General features: G+C 35.7%; 1 protein-coding gene across 2 annotated transcripts in view; it reads right to left on the bottom strand.

Annotated features, from left to right (window-relative positions):
- The window catches only part of rapgef5b (Rap guanine nucleotide exchange factor (GEF) 5b), a 59,740-nt gene that overhangs the window by 17,307 nt on the left and 29,681 nt on the right, over positions 1 to 12,752 (bottom strand). The gene's annotated exons all lie outside the window — the stretch shown is intronic.

The raw sequence follows: 12,752 nt of genomic DNA, 5'->3' as shown, positions 1-12,752 counted from the left end.
AAAGCAGATTGAACATTCTGCCATACATTTTCTGTGTTCCACAGTAAACAAAGTCATATGGTTTGCGAATGTTTTTTTTTTATATATATATATTTTGTATTTTTAGGGGATTTTATGGTACTAAATTATATTTATGGAATACTTATGATCCATTTATTACCTGATAACCACTTTTAGACCAAAAAATTTAATTTCCAACTAAAATTGTCATAAATCTTGAATGCTTTAGAGCACAGCCTTAAGTTAACTTTTTTAAGAGGTTACTGCTGAAGTGAAAAAAGTGAAATATATATATATATATATATATATATATATTAGGGCTGTCAATCGATTAAAATTTTTAATCGCGATTAATCGCATGATTGTCATGAGTTAACTCGCGATTAATCGCATTTAATCGCACGTTTTTTTATTTGTTCTAAATGTTCCTTAAATTAATACTTTTCAAGTTTGTAATACTCTAATCAACGTGAGCATGGATAAATAGATGCTTTATGCAAATGTATGTTTATTATTGAAACCATAGTCAATATAGAGCATAAGGAGGAGACATGTTTCAAAGGTCATAGATGTTTTTCAAAGAACTTGTTCATGTCTATTAGACATGTAGAAAGAACAAAAAAATGCCAGGTTACCATTACTTCTCTTTCTTTGCACTGAGCAATTTACTAACACAAACATGATTAGATTTTTGCATGACAGGGGCAGCTCTTCTAAAAATGCTAAATGTAGGCTACATTATTTATTATTACATTGTAGTTTGTCTCTCTCTGTGCCCATTTTGATGAAGCTAAATTCTCAATAAAAATGTTTTCATTGGTATATTTTACTGTTTCTGTTGTCAACGGAATGAATTTGAAATGGTGACTGAAACGCGACCCATTAAGACATAACCAGCTCTTCCTTCTAAGATGTTAAGTTAATCTGCACAAAAATTCTGATAATCGAGCCGTCGTCTGGTGAAATCAAATACACATAAGATAAAGACAATATCTGTGCTCTGATTTCGGCTATACTTGTAAAATTAGAGAAGCAACATAATATCTGTGAATTAAAGAGCTGCTCCTCCACGCGAGACGCAGAGAGAGAGAGAGAGAGAGAGAGAGAGAGCGCGCGAGAGAGAGAGAGGCGCGCGCGCGTGCTGGGAGAGCAGTACCGGCGGTACCGGGAGATTCTCAGAAACTAAATAAGGTTTGGGCGCTTTGTTGAAGGGAAAAAAAATCGCTAAAGGGGTCTGCAATGTCGCTAAGTTAGCAACACTGTGTATCTCCATTTCTCCAACTAGGGGTTGGGCCACGGGTCAAACAGAAAATACGCGCTGCGTTAATCGCGCGTTAAAAAAATTAGTGCCGTTAATATGATTTTGCGTTAACGCGTTATTAACGCGCTAACTTTGACAGCCCTAATATATATATATATATATATATATACACACACACATTTTAGAAGAAATATATATTTTCCAAAACATGTTTTACTCTAAAACTGTGAGAAAATCAAAGCCATAAAACTAAAAGTTGTGTGAGGTTGATATCTCAAAAAATGAGCTTTCAGTAAGATTTTGTTTGGCTGCAGTACCAAACGTTTCCACTAGATGAAATTCATCCCCCGTTCATTTCCAATGCGGTCATTTTTAATCACAAACAATACAAGTGTGTCTATTTTTCAGGACCATTTAACCTTTTCGAATCATGTCCATTCATTTTTTGTGTGTGTGTTCACATAGCGAGTGCAAAAACCTTTACTAAGTTTAGTACTATTACGATTAAGAACAAAATTCTAAAAACCAAAACATAATTTTTCGGTCAAAAATGACAGAACAGGTGAACTGAGGGTTAAAGCAGGTTATTCCTTAAAACCTGATCTTTTTACAATGCCTAACACTGCAGCTACAATAAGCCGGTAAACGTTTAAACTCTGGTGAGTGTGGCATCATGAAAAATTCACCACAGCTCAATCGAACAGGCAGTTTACATGTGCTCTTGTTTGTTTTCTTCTGTTCTCTCTCTTTCCTCCTGACCTCCTTTCTCCTGCATTATCACATTTTGCTATTGCACCACTTTAATTAGACTTGTGTTTGCCTGGAAGCGTTCGGTGCCGCTGTTCATGAAGGAACGGTGCGTGGTGACCTTGAGCAAGACTGCTAATGTTTTTAATCCCACTGCGCAGTGATGGCAGAACGACTGAACAGTAACAGGCCACATTTAATCTTATCTGGGTAACCTTTGTTAAAGAGATTCATTTCATTCTGGAAAAAGATGAAGAACCCTTTATCACTCACCTCAGTGCAACCTGCATACTTGTAATTAAGTTTCAATTATATGGGTACTGCAGCAACTTCCCACTACTCCACACCAACAACCCTACTATAATCTACAGCTAATAATAGAGACAAAAGAAAGAGACAAATACAGTGACAAGGATAAAAAGGGAGAGCAGGACAGTAAATGGCCCTTAATACGCCTGACCTCTCTGCTGATCCCACTGAAACACACTGTTACTCTCATAATGACACTATTACTCGGATAAGACCGTAATGACTGATATGCATTCACTGTTCATTCCACTTTAATTTGCTCTGAGAGCAAATGGTGATTTAGATTCCTACAGAGACGTCAATCCATATTCTCATCTGATCCACAGGTCGACAGAATCTCTCGTTTTTTGGCTTGTGAGTAATTTAGATGCCTTAAACGTATATTCTGAACACCAAATGTAACAACATTGAGCAAGACCTAATGTTGTGCCTCACTTGTGGAAGGCACCAATATACGAATACTTAAAAACATAAGTACATTTGTGACACTGATCATGTACCTCTTTGTACAGATGGGCAGATGTTCCATTGAAGTGCAAGATGTTATATGGATGATTCTTAAATCATGCTGGAGAACATGATCCTCAGTTTTAAATGCTGCTGAGATTAAAGCAAAAGCAACAAACTAATACTAAGACATTCTGGAATTCATGTTTATTTTTCAATTCAACTTTTCATTCAAATTATTAATCTGATAATATAATTTGTAGTGATTTTTTTGTATTATTAAATTAAATAAATGCAAAATAATGTGGGAAATATTTTGACAAGTGGCTGATCTGTACATTCCGAGTTTCTTTATTACCATTGAGACACATACAGATAATGATTTTCAAAGTGATTTAGGCACTTGTAAATTGAAGTTATAATCATTATTAGAGAAAATGGCTTATAATGAGACACAGACACATACCCGAATGCAAAAAAATAAAGTAAACAAATCCACCCTCTTGGTTAGAGTATCAAGAACAAAATACTGTATATTGATTCAATTTGTCACTCAAACCATCATTATGAATAATTTATAAGCCTTTAGAATATACACAAATATTTTTTTGGTGTAAAATAAACTTCAAATAGACTTAATATCTTATGCAATCGTGCCTCTCAATTAGACGTCAATCGTTCAAAAATGTGGGGTTGGTAAGATTTTTTTGGCTGCATCAATAATATAGTAAAAAAATATATATATTGTGAAATATTTTTACAATTCAAATTAGCGGTTTTCTATGTTAATATATTTAAAAATGTGACTTGTTCCTGTTATGACAAAGTTGAATTGGATAACACTTTATTTTACAGTGTCCTTGTTACACGTTAAATGTAGTTACTATAGTAACAACAGGAAATTATGCATAATTGCATGCAACTAACCCTAAACCAAATCCTAATCCTATACTTATAGTACATGTGGTTAATTGTTATTACTCCAGTTATTAAATGTATAATTGAACTGTAACACGGACACCAAATGAAGTGTAACCAGATTTTTGCAATTAAAATTCAGAGAAGTTACACAGCGTTAGTGACTTTTAGGTGTTAACGCTAAGTAAACGGTAAATATAAATGTAGGTCTTAAGGATCCCTGAAACTGTAATTAAATAGAGCCAAACTGCATAAACAGACTGCAGCAATTCATCAGAGTCAGATTTTAAAGCACTCTGCTTAGTTTATTCCAATTACCACTAAATTAGACTTATGCATCGCAAAGAGAAGCAGGAGGGGTCAGAGGGAGGAAGGGAGAGAATAATGAATGAGTCGAGTGTTTTCTGAAGCAGTGTATGGTGACAGAGGGATTCCTCCATAAGCTCTAAATCCAATTAGTGACAGTGTTCCTGCGGGCTGCGGTGTGAGTGTGCTGCATTGGCACTGTTGTAAATTCTTCTTTAATTTCACACTTACTTCCTTGAGCTTTGAGCGTTCTGCTCTGCTGAACTGCTCGCATCATTATGGTAATCTGCAGCTAGCAGCTGTACATGCCGCGCCAGAGGTGCTTGCTTACTCACACAGACAGACACTGTGTCCGAATATGCAATGTGCTTTCCAACACAGTGACAGAATGTAAAAACAGAGTATGTCTTCCAAAACAGAGTATTCATGATACTGGATGAGGTACTGCATCTGCTGAAATTCTATGGAAGCTTGTTTTCGCTTGTTTTCTATAGAAGCTTGTTTTTATTGAAAAATGAAAAAAAGGTACGAATTTCTCAGATCTCTTTTTTTTACAATTGTGATTATATCTCGCAATTCTGACTTTATAACTAGTAATTGCGAGTTCTCACAATTCTGAGAAAAGAGTCAGAGAAATAAAGTCAGAATTGCAAAATATAAACTCGCAATTGTGAATTACAAAGTCTGGACTGTGAGCTAAAAAGGTAATTACCTTTTTAATAATTTTTATATTTTTTAATTGAGTATACATCTTGCAATTCTGACTTTATTTCTCACAATTGTGAGATACACTTCAGTACATACTAGACACGGTCAAAGATTTTTTAATTATAAATAGCCCCAAATGACACCCTGAAACTGCTTTAAAAGGAAAGCTGCACTCTCACCAAACACATTCTCTCCAGACTCGCACAGTTACACAGCAAACGAGTGAAGGAACATAGAGCTTAATCAGTTCCTCTCTAATCATTGAAACTGTCTACACTGCAAGTGTGCATTTTTATGATGTGCTGTGCCACTCGAAACGGTGCTAAACTAGTTAAACTAAATCTAATAATCCAATCAGCAGCTGCACACACACACACACACTCTAATTTGCAGAGACAATTTCACAAGAACTCTCGATACTCTGCAGCAGCATTAACCTGACTCACTCTTCACTTTTTCAGTTCTTCACTTCTCTCTCTCTCTCTCTTTTTTTTTTGCTACAACCGAAACAGGATGCATTTTTCATTATCTGAAAAATGAAGGACTTTACTGCAGCTGAACGTGCCACTTTTCCTGGAAAAAAAACTGCTGCTCTGCAGTGAGGAAGTGCGAGACCAGCAAAAGATTAGACACACTTGTTTTCCCTAGGAAAAAAAAAAAAAAAAATTTTAATCCATGCTAATTGTGCATGTAGCAAACTATTCAACTGACCATGACTAAGAGTGTGGACTGAATTTAGAATCAGATTTCTATAAGACATACAGACTGCAGTGGGATAAATCCCGGGTGACTCCCAAAAAGCATGTGCAGGACATGTCCGAGCCATATTTCACACCCAAGATAATAAAAAAATAAAAAATAAATTAGATTTTGCTTAAATAAAATGAACTATACTTTTATAACCTGACACAATTTTTATGGCTTAAAGCATATTTCCACACCAAATTATTCGTAACACACGTGGAAAACGAAATCTCATTCTCATAACTGTATCCTAAAAAAATTATTTTCATCACTAACTCAAATCTCATTCTCATTGCAATAACACAAAATAAATGTCCTTCCCATTACTGTAACATAAATGTCTCATTGCCATTACTGTAACTAAATAGATCTAATTCTCATTTCTGTAACACGAAATACATCTCATTCTCATCACCATCACACGAAAAACATCTCATTCTCATCACCGCAACACAAAATAAATCTCATTCTCATCCCCGCAACACAAAATAATCTCATTCTCATCACCGCAACACAAAATAATCTCATTCACATTACCGCAACACAAAATAAATCTCATTCTCATCACCGCAACACAAAATAATCTCATTCTCATCACACGAAATACATCTCATTCACATTACCGCAACACAAAATAAATCTCATTCTCATCACCGCAACACAAAATAATCTCATTCTCATCACACAAAATACATCTCATTCACATTACCGCAACACAAACTAAATCTCATTCTCATCACCGCAACACAAAATAATCTCATTCTCATCACACGAAATACATCTCATTCTCATTACCATTACACGAAAAACATCTCATTCTCATCACCGCAACACAAAATAAATCTCATTCTCATTCCCGCAACACAAAATAATCTCATTCTCATCACACAAAATACATCTCATTCACATTACCGCAACACAAAATAAATCTCATTCTCATCACCGCAACACAAAATAATCTCATTCTCATCACACGAAATACATCTCATTCACATTACCGCAACACAAAATAAATCTCATTCTCATCACCGCAACACAAAATAATCTCATTCTCATCACACAAAATACATCTCATTCACATTACCGCAACACAAACTAAATCTCATTCTCATCACCGCAACACAAAATAATCTCATTCTCATCACACGAAATACATCTCATTATCATTACCATCACACGAAAAACATCTCATTCTCATCACCGCAACACAAAATAAATCTCATTCTCATCCCCGCAACACAAAATAATCTCATTCTCATCACACAAAATACATCTCATTCACATTACCGCAACACAGAATAAATCTCATTCTCATCACCGCAACACAAAATAATCTCATTCTCATCACACGAAATACATCTCATTCACATTACCGCAACACAAAATAAATCTCATTCTCATCACCGTCACACGAAATACATCTCATTCTCATTATCGTTACACAAAATAAATCTCATTCTCATTACCGCAACACAAAATAAATCTCATTCTCATCACCGTCACACGAAATACATCTCATTCTCATTACTCATTGCTTTTGTTTTGAAGCTATATTAGTTTATGTATTTAAAATCTTAGCATACTATTGTTTTAATGACATTTTTAACTTGTAATTATTAAACAAAAAAAGTACTTATATAATTATATATGTAATTAAATTAAAAAAATCTATTTTAAGATTAAGAAACGAATTAATTAATAAGAAAAAAAATAGATCAAGAATAGTTTTGGAATCGGATCGTGAGGTGCCAAAAGATTCCCACCCCTACTATTTTAGATGATGAAATTCATCCAAAATGCGTTTTCAGGTGATGCATTCCTGAGAAGGTACCATTTACAATCATTATGAATACTCAAGCATCCTGGAATACTGGAAACTCATTTTATATAGGAAAACCATGGCTAAATGACAGCAGAAACAATGTTTTGCTTTTCCTCTCATAATGAAAAAGTAGGTCTAATAATATATTCTTGGCGTCTCTTGCATCTTCCAAACTCTTTCAAGCTCTTCCACCCACACTGCAGGAACGATCAGACAGTGTGTGTCAGCTTGACTTGAAAACATGATGTGAAAAAGCTGAGAGTTAATGACCACCTCAATGACAGCGGCAAACCCTGGAGGTCAAATGAGCTGCTGTGTGATGCTTTGATGGACAGCTGAGGGATACCACAGTTCATGGTCTGCAGACACAGACCCGGTCAGCTGCTTATGATATTGACAGACGCATACAAGAAACCTGAGCATGCAGAAAAAGGAAAATGAGACTGTTAGAGTTAATGAGAGGATGTGACAGATTGCACCAAATTCATCGGTATTCTTGAAAAGCACACATACACAATCACTCTGCACGTTTTGTTTTTTGATGTTTTTACTCAGATTATTCCTGTTTTCCATAAATCATGGATAACAAGCTCTGAAAGCTTCAGGCCCAATAGGCTCAGGATTCGTGAGCTGAGTTATCATCATCAATGAATTCCCACAAGTCTCTCCGTTAACCATGTGGACAGGGTTTGATTATCGCTCATTGAGCCGAGCTCGCCAATTACCCTCAGCCGGCCTGAGAAGAGCGCCGTTCAGGTGATTGACTTCATTTACAGCAGAAATTGAAGATATCGGATCAGGGGAGAAAAATCAATTCAGGTTTGGATTTGTTAAAGAACACATGAAATACATGTTACTTCACGATCAGTTACCAACCTGATCTAGATATAGATTTAAATGGTTTTGTTTTTTTTTGCTTTTGAATGCAAAGTAAATTACAAATTATATTATCACCATAACAATTTTAAGGGAAAGGTTGAAGTACACTATCGATTAAAAGTCTGTGGTCGGTAAGATTTTTTAATGTTTTTGAAATTTGTATTGTATGCTCACTAAGGCTGCATTTATTCGATAAAAATACAGTAAATAGTAATATTGTGAAATATTATTGTAATTTAAAATACTTTTCTATTGTAACATTTTAAAATTAAATTTATCCTTGTAATGGCAAAGTTACTTAAGTCTTGTATTATTTCAGCATCATTACTTCAGTGTCACATGATCCTTCAGAAATCATTCTAATATGCCGATTTGGTGCTCAAGAAATTAAAAAATGTTTTTACTTTTTTTTTTTTTATTATTATTATCAATGTTGTGCTACCTAATATTTTTGCGGAAACAGTGATTCAGTTCTTTTCAGGATCCTTTGATGAGTGGAAAGTTCAAAGGAGCAGTATTTATTTGAAATCTTTTGTAAAATTATAAATGTCTATACTGTCACTTTTGGTCAATTGAATGTGTCCTAGCTCAATAAAAGTATAAATTTATTTCATTAAAAAAAAATAAAAAAATCTTACTGATCCCAAACTTTTGAATGTTATTGTATTTTAGAATTTCTTAAGTTTTGGTACTGTACATCTCCATTTTGCTTTAATAAAGTTTTTTTTTTGGTCCCATTTTTAGTTTTAAATTCAAAAGTCTCTGAAAGTCTCTGGCTCTGAAAATTGAGCTCTGAAAATTGAAAAAGACATGTTCATTACTAGAGAAAATGCCTGGTATTGAACACAAAGGAAACATTGCATTCATCGAACACATGGTAGATTCCAAAAATACAATAACCCGATATGCCCATTTGTTTCTTTGCTATCGGCAGAAGTCTCCTGGGATCCTCATTGCAAACACACACAGACTGAATGCAGAAAAAAATATGCCATTACTAAATGAATCACTAATTGTAACATTTCTTGCATGTTTGACCATAAAATCATTTTTAATAAACAAAAGCATTGAACCGCAGACAAACACATAAAAGCACCAAACCACTACAGAGTTATTTTTCCTCTTTCTTTCATTGCACATTGTCTTGCTCATGTATTTACTAGCATTAAGAAATGCCAAGAGCTCCAGCTCTGTAGGGAGATACAGTTGGCTGGATACCTTTCATTTAGAAAAAAAAAAAAACAATAAAACAACCTCTGCTCTCCATAACCGAATCAATAGTTTTACTGCACGCTTCCCTTCGGCTTCATGCGTTAAACAACAAACATTTAAATCCCTTTGTGTGCAGATGCAGCCTGTCCTGCAGGATGTAAACACGGAATTCATATGGGATCAGCTGATGGATACTTCAGAAGACGTATGAAATCAATACTGAGCCCTATCAAACTCCCTACACATGTGAGGGCTGTGCGAGCACGACAATTCACCGGCAAGCTTCATGTCCCCTGAGACCTGTCCTCTGGGAATCTCTGTCTCTCCTTCTGTCTGTCTAATTCTTTCTTTGTCTCTCTCCGTTTACAAGAACACACTATTTATACCAATACACCAAAATATACAAATAGACAGACACATGCACAGCATAGAAAAACTAGGTATGGATCACCGGGCAGTCTGAGCTAATGCAGTTATGGATGCATTTCAAAAATAGCGTCAAACTCATTTATTATCTGTCAAACCATAATAGATTTATAGTGTGGACAAAACCCTCCCAGTAGAACAGAGCTTACAGGCAGTTAGGAGTGAAGCCACTTCATCTGACAGTTCATAGATCATAGCGACCTTTTCTCTCACCACGATATCACTGTTTACCCTGTCAACACCTAAAAATCTATTTTATATATATAATAGAATGGTGACAATAAGAGATATACTTCATCAGCACAAAGATTTAAAAGAACAGTTCAACTACATACATTGATGCATATCCTAATTCACGTCTTTAGGAATCTGTATGGCTTTCTTTGTTCCATGGAACACAAAGAGAGAAGTTTAGCAGAACGTCTAAGCTGCTCTTTTACATACGACAAAAGTGAATGGGGACTATATGGTTGTCAAGTAAGATTTTCAAGAAAAGACTTTCAGTTAATAATGACTTCTGAGTGTTTTTCTTGCAAAGACTTGCAAATACAGCGCAAAAGTCATATTGACTACTTTTATGGTGCATGTATAATATTCTTAGAGCTTGAAATCTCCAGCCCTCATTCTTTGAATTGAAAGCACTTCCTTTTGTGTTCCACAGAACAAAATCCAAACAACATGAGCATGAGTAAGGGTGTGTTCACACTTGTAGTTCGATTCGCTTGGTTTAGTCCTGCAGTGTCCTGATCCACTAAGCGTTCACATGGGCATTTTAACACTGAATCTAAAGATACCAAACCTAAAGGCATAGGATATGTTCAGAACCTGATTTTATTATTATTACGTATATATTTCGGGACGGAATTTACCGAACATCCAAAACAAAGCTGTGTGCTGGGATAAATGTGCTCGTTGTATGTGTGTAGCCTACATATTATGGTATTTTGTCCAGCTGAGAACTCGTGAAGAGCTTATAAAATGTGTAAAGCAGTCAAAACAGTGGCAGGACTCCCTCCGTCAAACACACAAACGAAGATTTTCTGCGAAGAGACGCAGTTCTGATGACTGTAACGAACTGTGAAGGGCAACATTGCGAGAAATTGACGAGAAAAAACAGGTATGCTTGAGCATTCTGTCCTTTTTAGGGTCGCATCTTATGACATCATGACCCGTTTTTGGTTCGTTTGCATGTCTTTGGTCAGTGTTGCGTTTATATTTCACTCGAACCGCACCAGAGTTCGTTTGGAAGCGGACCGAGACCCCCATCTTTTCAGGGGTCTCGGCCCGCTTGTTTGGTTCGCACCAGGGTTCTGATGGCAGCGTTCACACTCGCACAAACAGCAATCGCACCAAGGTTCGTTTTAATCAAACCAAACCTGCCAAGTGTGAACACACCCTAAAAAAATCTAAACTGAATTTTCATTTGAACTGTCTCTTTAAACCTATTTACACTCCACATGTACTCTTTTTGGTAATTAATAGGAGTATACGTGGTGTGCTTGTCCAAATAGCATCTTTACCTCTGTTCAGCAATGGAAGAGAGTTCTGGAACTGCACAGAAAGCAGACAGAAGAACTGCAGCAGTGCAGGATTTAAACAGACAAGACTCTGTGCGCACAACAGAGAAGTGAGCTGAACTATAGCGATTAGCTATCAATGTCTTTAATGAGGTTAGAACTCACTCCGCTGGACTGGCTCGCCATACAGAGGGAGGGGGAACAGCCACTGCAAAGTCAGGCTTTTTCTAAAGGGAAAGAGCACTTACTCATTCCTCTAATCTAGTCTGAGAGACAAAACAGCTTGATATCGAACACACACTACTTCAGAAACTCAGAGTACCAAAGCAGAGTGCATTCATAATCCTTATAATGGCTTGAAAATGAATTTGTTTCTTTGTTCAGCTTCAAAAAAAGAGTCACAAATCCCCCAGTTTCACTCCAGAATTGACCCCGACCTAATGGCTTTAGGGCTACAGAGATGTTCCATTCCCTATGGAGAATCTAAATCAATACTTTTTACTACAAACATTCTGTCTGGAAAAAACAAGAATGACTTAAGCCTGGCAGGCAGAATATTTAATATGTAAGGATATTTTAATTCATTTGTCCAAGATATGACAATGCTATAATCATTCAAGCATTTAAATGATACATTATTCTGTGCATCCCAATAGGTGAAACTATTCCACAATCTGCATTTTTCCCTTTCAACCACCTTGTTTAACCGTCGCCAGCTAAACATGGAGTGCAGTATGACATCCATGACGGCAGGACATTAAAGCCAGCGGGAGATAATAACTCAGTACCAGCAGGATATAGTCGGGCAGTCAGCTAAAAGTAGATCACTACTATCACATCAATTACCTTATAGCATGAAAACAGAACCAGGAAATATACTGCTGTTTGAAGCACATGCCGCAACATTTTTGGAACAGCAGGTGACAATGTTGATAGATGTTTGTGCAACAAAAATTAAAGTGCAGCGTTGATAGAAAAAAAAAACAGTATTTTCATTTTCAGAAGGTTTCCAGAAGGTTTTTCAGACTTGCAGCTTGTTTTGAATGCTCCAGGTACTAGATTCAGGTCTACTATTCCTAAAATATGATCATCCCATCTCTTAAAGTGATAGTTCAAACGAAAATGAAAATTTCTTCTTCTGCGGAACACAAAAGAAGATATTTTGAAGAACGTTTTAACTGCTTTGTTGATTTAATCAAAGTCAATGGGGTACAAAAGACATTGGACCCTACTGAATTTAATTGTATGAACAAAAAAAAAAAAAATATATATATATATCTTCTTTTGTGTTCCAAAGCAGAATGGAAGTCAGGTTTGGATCAACAAAAGAGTGTGAATTTTCATTTTTGGGTGAACTATCAGTTTAAGAGATGGGATGATCATGTTTAAGTTAAAGATCACGTACTATAATAGTATTTATTGATATTTTGAATAAAATTTTAGTTTTCAATTTAAT

Source organism: Scardinius erythrophthalmus (assembly GCF_964197995.2).
Source record: "Scardinius erythrophthalmus genome assembly, chromosome: 16".
NCBI classification, from domain to species: Eukaryota; Metazoa; Chordata; class Actinopteri; order Cypriniformes; family Leuciscidae; genus Scardinius; species Scardinius erythrophthalmus.
This window is presented reverse-complemented; position numbering and strand designations above follow the sequence as displayed.